Source organism: Hypomesus nipponensis, chromosome 7 (assembly GCF_054491055.1).
Source record: "Hypomesus nipponensis isolate SF chromosome 7, ASM5449105v1, whole genome shotgun sequence".
Taxonomy (NCBI): domain Eukaryota; kingdom Metazoa; phylum Chordata; class Actinopteri; order Osmeriformes; family Osmeridae; genus Hypomesus; species Hypomesus nipponensis.
Genome location: NC_140367.1, coordinates 13293264 through 13299419, shown reverse-complemented (window position 1 = coordinate 13299419; position 6156 = coordinate 13293264). Strand labels below are relative to the sequence as shown.

Below are 6156 nucleotides of genomic sequence, written 5' to 3'. Positions count from 1 at the left end.
TTTATACTGTATTGTTCTGACCAAGGAATGGTGCCGTATTTTTGGGAAAACAAGCCGCATTTTCTGTAATACTTCTATTTCTATTATACTACTCTGTTTTCACGGAGATGGACACAGGGAACGCCCTCTCCGATGTGAAAACACCCTCTCCGAGCCCCTCGGAGAGCTCTACGTCAGAGCCTGTTGAAGGAGAGCCTTGCCACTCCCTATTAAGCCCCATTGTACCGAACTTGGCTGCAGTTCCACCAGAGTTCCACTGGGGGTGATCGCCAACGAGTGCATGTTGAATGGGAGTCTATGGAGCTAAACGGCTAAATTTGTCTCTCGCCTGATTGTCCTTGAGAAATCTCCGATTTGATTGTCACAGTAAAGTCACAGTAAACATGTCTAGACGGGTATTGGAGCTAGCCTACTAAAAGCAGCTGATCAAACTATTGATATCTGGTCAGATGATATGTGGATATTTTAAAGTGTAGCCTAGGCCTACTTATCGCGTACACGGCAACCACAAATTCAGATGAATTTAGCTTTAGCTACCAACGATCTGTCAGAGGGGTTAAACTAAGGAACTCGTGTAAATGAGTAAGACGTAGCTCTAATAATTTTCATCCAATGTTGTAACATTAGGCAGGTAGCCGGTAAACTTCCCTAGCAGGTTAGCATGGTTATACTGTAATACCCTGCAGTTGGACCGACACAATTTAGTCATAGTCTACTAAATTGTGTCGGTCCAACTGCAGGGGTGCCCAACCATAGACATAATAAAGAGAAGACGCCGCATTGGCTGCTGGGCGCGAGAAATGCGGCCGCCATCTCGCGTTCTTTATCTGTGCATGGTTACTAGGTTGTAACTAAAGACTCGAAAGGGCGCGAAAGCTGAACTAGAGCAAGTGGATAGGCGCTACTACCATGGCAGAAGCTAAAAAAATTAAAACTTATCATTTTCATTCAGAGTGGGAGGAGGATTATTTTTTTGTGTATTCGAATGCAAAGTCCATCTGTCTTATCTGCAATGCAAACGTGACTTTACCAAATAAAAGGAATTTGGAGAGGCATATCAAGACGGTCCACAAGAGCTACGACACAAACTTCCCAGCTAAATCACCTCTGCGGGCCCGAGAAGTCCAGGAATTGAAAAGTCAGCTAGCAGCACAACAGTCCGTTTTTACCAGGCCCAACACCAAAAGTAAGGCTGCAACCACAGCTTTGTATCGTGTCAGTCGCATTCTTGCGAAAGGAAAGAAATCTTTCAAGGATGGTGAGATTGTGAAAGAAGCGTTCATGGAAGCCGCAGATGTGCTATTTGCCGATTTAAAAAATCAAAAGGAGATTGTGTCAGCTATTCAGGATTTGCAGTTATCACGAAATTCTGTTACACGGCGATGCGAGGGAATGGCGGAGGATGTTGAACAGCAATTGACGAATGATCTTGACACATGTGAGGGTTTCTCTCTCCAGTTCGATGAATCCACTGATGCTGTGGACGTGGCTCAACTATGTGTTTGTTAGAATGGTTTTTGACGACCTGAGTGTAAAAGAAGAGCTGCTGACCATTTTGCCTTTGAAAGGGCACACGAGAGGCACAGATATTTTTCTTTTTTATTATTTTTTGTTTCTTTTTTAAAAGTTTTTATGGAATTCGTTAATAAGAGCCAGTTGCCCCTCTTCAAACTCGTCTCCATTACAACCGATGGGGCTCCAGCGATGGTTGGACGCACTGCTGGGTTCATTGGATTGTGCAAACAGTGTGAATCCTTCCCGGATTTCCTGACTTATAATTGCATCATTCACCAGCAAGGGTTGTGCGGAAAGATTGTAAACATGAAAGACGTGATGGATGTGGCTAAGAAGATTGTGTGTTCTGTTCAATAGGGTCCAAATGCAGTGCTCCCTCCTCAGGCCCCTCTAAACCGGAACTCTCTCCTCAGGCCCCTAGAGCCGGAACTCTCTCCTCAGGCCCCTTTTTTCATGTGTATCCGAGGTATTAGCGCCACCGCTGGTCGGAGGATACTGTAGGCTATTTATATTAATAGGCTACCTTATACTGTAGGCTATTTATATTAATAGGCTACCTTACATTGAACTTCGGTTTTAGCATAAGTCAATAATGTTTAACAAAGCGGAAATTAGCATTGCGGCTAGCGTTACGTATTGCTAACATTACAAACATGATCACTGTTCTAACCCTGGCAAGCATAGAAAATAGGTTTGGCAGTTTAGCGTCATCTAGTGGTCATTATAGAATATCACATTTTTTCCGTTGGTCATTTGCAGCAGCAACAGCTGGCTCGTGTTATTGTTTATTGTTTCCACGGCAACAAGAGCCGGCTCTGAAATAATTCATTTTTTAACGTTGATAATACAAACAACACTACTCTCTTAATCTGAAATCAATATCCATCCTTGTATTTATGTTAAATGTTGCTTCATCAATTACCACTTCAATCATAAAGATGTGTAATAGCACTAAACATATATTCCATATTCCAATAACGTAGGATTACGGTGTTCATGGGAAACTTAGGCTACTGCAGGGGGATAAATTAACAATAACCATGCCGAGAACATAGCCTTATGTATCGTTGATGAAATGCCTCATTTAGGCTATCACCGGCCAAACTGGCTAGCGAGTTTTTATTATGAAAATGAAATTTAGCCCGCATTTGGAGGGTGTTAATTTAGAACTCTGTACCTAACGCTAGCCGCAATGCTAATTTCCGCTTTGTTAAACACTATTGACTTATGCTAAAACCGAAGTTCAATGTAAGTTAGCCTATTAATATAAATAGCCTACAGTATCCTCCGACCAGCGGTGGCACTAATACCTCGGATACACATGAAAAAAGGGGCCTGAGGAGAGAGTTCCGGCTTCAGGGGCCTGAGGAGAGAGTTCCGGTTTGGAGGGGCCTGAGGAGGGAGCACTGCATTTGGACCCTTCTCGTTCTGTTCGGGCCAGGTGTCTGCAGAGGCGATTATTCCGTGCGCAGCTTGAGGAGACAGGTGCAGAACACACAGACCTGCTGCTGCACACAGACGTAAGGTGGCTCAGCAGAGGTAATTTTCTGGAACGGTTTTCTGAATTGTTGCCCGAAATTAAATAATTTCTGAAACGTTCAAACCATGCTGAATATGCACAGTTAGAAGACAGTCAGTGGCTCTTGGATTTAGCCTTTCTTACCGATCTGACCGGGAATCTCAGTAACTTGAATCTAGAGCTGCAGGGTAAGGAGAAACACATCACAAACACGATCAGTTCCGTAAACACGTTTAAAAGCAAGTTACACCTGGTATCAAGTCGGCTGCAACAGTGTGATCTGCGGAACTTTCCACACATGGACACAGAACTTAAGCGTCAGGGCAAAGAACTTGATAGTGTACGTTATGATGATCAAGTGCAGAGCATCTTGTCAGAATTTGACAGGCGCTTTGATGACTTTGCATCCATTGAGCGTGTTGTCAGTTATCTCAGTTTTCCATTTGGGGAAAATATAAATGTGGATTGTGTGATGTGGCTTCACTATTCAACCTGGATAGCTGTGCTATTGAGAATGAGATCCTCACACTGAAAAATGACATTGAGCTCAAATCCAGAGCAACACCTGACATGAATGTCCAATTCTGGAATCTAATGCAGAAAGAGAAGTACCCCAACCTAAGAAAAACTGCACAGAATTTGACTGCACTTTTTGGATCAACGTATTTGTGTGAGTCTGCCTTTTCACATATGAAAATCATCAAGTCAAAACACAGATCCACCATGACTGATGACCACCTTGCAGTTTGCTTACGGCTGGCACTCAGCTCCTACTGTCCGGACTATGAGAGACTAGCTTCCTCCTCTCAGTGCCAGAAATCCCACTAAGGTAGCGAAATACCACTTTTCCAACTTGAATTAGGCATTGTATTATTTGGGTTGTTTGTATGTTGTGTTGTTACGGTCCAGTCCTAGGCCTACTTGTGGTTATTCTTTGCACCACGCACATTCACATTTACTTCAGTAAATGTATTATTATTGTATTATTGTAAATGTATTACTTCAGTAAATGTAGTATTATTGTTAAAACTTTGTGTCAGAAAACAGTGTCAAACAAATTGTGGCTACGCTACGGCTTTCGTTATGGCTTGGTAGATCTTGATACACTATCAACTTTAAAAGTAGATCTTGGTTCAAAAAAGGTTGGGCACCCCAACCCCTCCATAGACTCTATGGAGTGCATTTGTAATGGTGTGTTCTGCATTTGTCATTATCAACAGCAAGTCCATCAGGCAAATCAACCGCCATATAGACGCAACCAGAGCTGTACTCCAATTTAAGAATCTCTTCATACCCTTCATGTGTCGTCATTAAATGTAACTTACAAACAAGTAGTTTGTTCTGCATCTTTATTTAATCTTGCCCTATTTATTCCTTTTTATTGAATTATCAATAACTGACAGCACACAAGGTGATTATGACCATGTCATGATAGAAATAGGAAACAGTTTAATAACATTTTACGCTTGTGTAGTGCACAATGATTAAACCTCAAGGACTTGGTTGTGAAAGGCTACAGTACAACTACATCATAGTCAACATGACTATTCAAATATGTACACGTTATTTTAGTCTCTTATGAAAAGAGTGTAAAGGGTGACACAATAAAGGTAACACTTGTCTACACTGCGCTGTCTTGGTCTTGCACCTAGCATCTTGGATTTCATAATGGTTGGGTGTGATGCATGGGAATGTATTGCAGGCTCCAAATAGGGAGTTGTGATGTAGGCAACAGCTTCCCAGCTGATAGTGAGAGGAGAAAGAGGTGGTTTGCTAAAGTCAACAGGAGCAAACTCAATATAACTCTATAACGACCACAATTAAAAGCATAGTAATGACAAAAATACTGTGGTTTAAATATAAGACAGCCCACACCATCACTTTTTTCCTCATCCAGTGGTCCCCCTTTCAGCTCTCTCTCTCATCCAGTGGTCTCCCATCTAGCACTCCTTCAACTAGTGGTCTCCCATCCTGCACTCCTTCGTCCAGTGGTCTGACATCCACCTCCAAGGCACTGGGCCACCTTTTCAGCTCACATCAACCTTAGTATCAAAGCCAGACTGCAAGGGCCATAGACACACACACATACATAAACAGACAGTAAGCTGTAATGATAATCACATGATGGACTGAATGTTACAATGGTCTCTAACTCATAGTTTGCTTAGTAAACATTCACTTTATGAATAGATTAACCATGTTGTACTCTGTTCTTTGATGGTTCCTTGATACTGTATAATATCATCCAATTTCTTACTGTACCCCAGACTTTGGTGCAAATTAGCGACCACAGTTATGGATTAATAATTAAATACAGCTTTTCTCTCACACAAACTTGTTTGTAGGCATAAGTTTCTCAATAAAAGTAAGTAGTTCACAAAATAGCTAGCTACACTTACCAGTAACATTACTAACATTACTACAGTAACATAACAGGTCATCACTCACTTCGTAGCACATTGTTTTTGCTACGTTCTGGCTTCTACATTTCTAGCCAGCATCAAAAAATCTCGGCACTTTAAGATACTGAAATGTTAAATGTACTAAATGCCAGAAAATGGCCCAAGAACTTACACATTCTTACCTTGGCACAGCTCCATCATTCAAAACAGTACAACTGTTCCTCAACGACGATGCTGCTGTGTTTGAAACTGATGCTAGCTAGCTCTAGTTCTAACTAGCCTACAGTACAGTACCATGAACGTAAAGCCAATCAATTGACGCAACTCTTTCTCTTTATAACTCTGCCTGCAGCTAAATGGTACAAATTGGTATCCAGAGCCTCAAGGCGAAAAAGTAAAACATATTGACAAGCACTTTTTTTAGCAAGGTAAACTAGCCAAAACTGTAAATCTCTGGCTGTCAGTGTTGCGTGTGTGCAGCCTTTGTTTACTGAGGTAGTCATAGCAACCCCAGGCATGAAAAGTCCATCTTCGCACTCTGATACCAATCAACCAATGGGGTTAAGGTGACACCGTGACATACATTGACAGCTTACCGTCCTCATTAGCTTAAGGACAAGGAAATACAGAAATAAATGTACACAGAAATAAATAAATACAAAATAAATAAATACATAAATAAATGGCCATGTAAATACAGAAATACGTAATTAATATGTT

The 6156-nt window shown here is 41.5% G+C and overlaps 1 long non-coding RNA gene across 1 annotated transcript; it reads left to right on the top strand.

Annotated features, from left to right (window-relative positions):
* Positions 1-2403: 2403 nt before the first annotated feature.
* Positions 2404-4365, top strand: LOC146276874 (uncharacterized). The gene is made up of 2 exons (XR_014762533.1): positions 2404-3863; positions 4255-4365. It is a non-coding gene; the product is annotated as an uncharacterized LOC146276874 (long non-coding RNA).
* Positions 4366-6156: the final 1791 nt, after the last annotated feature.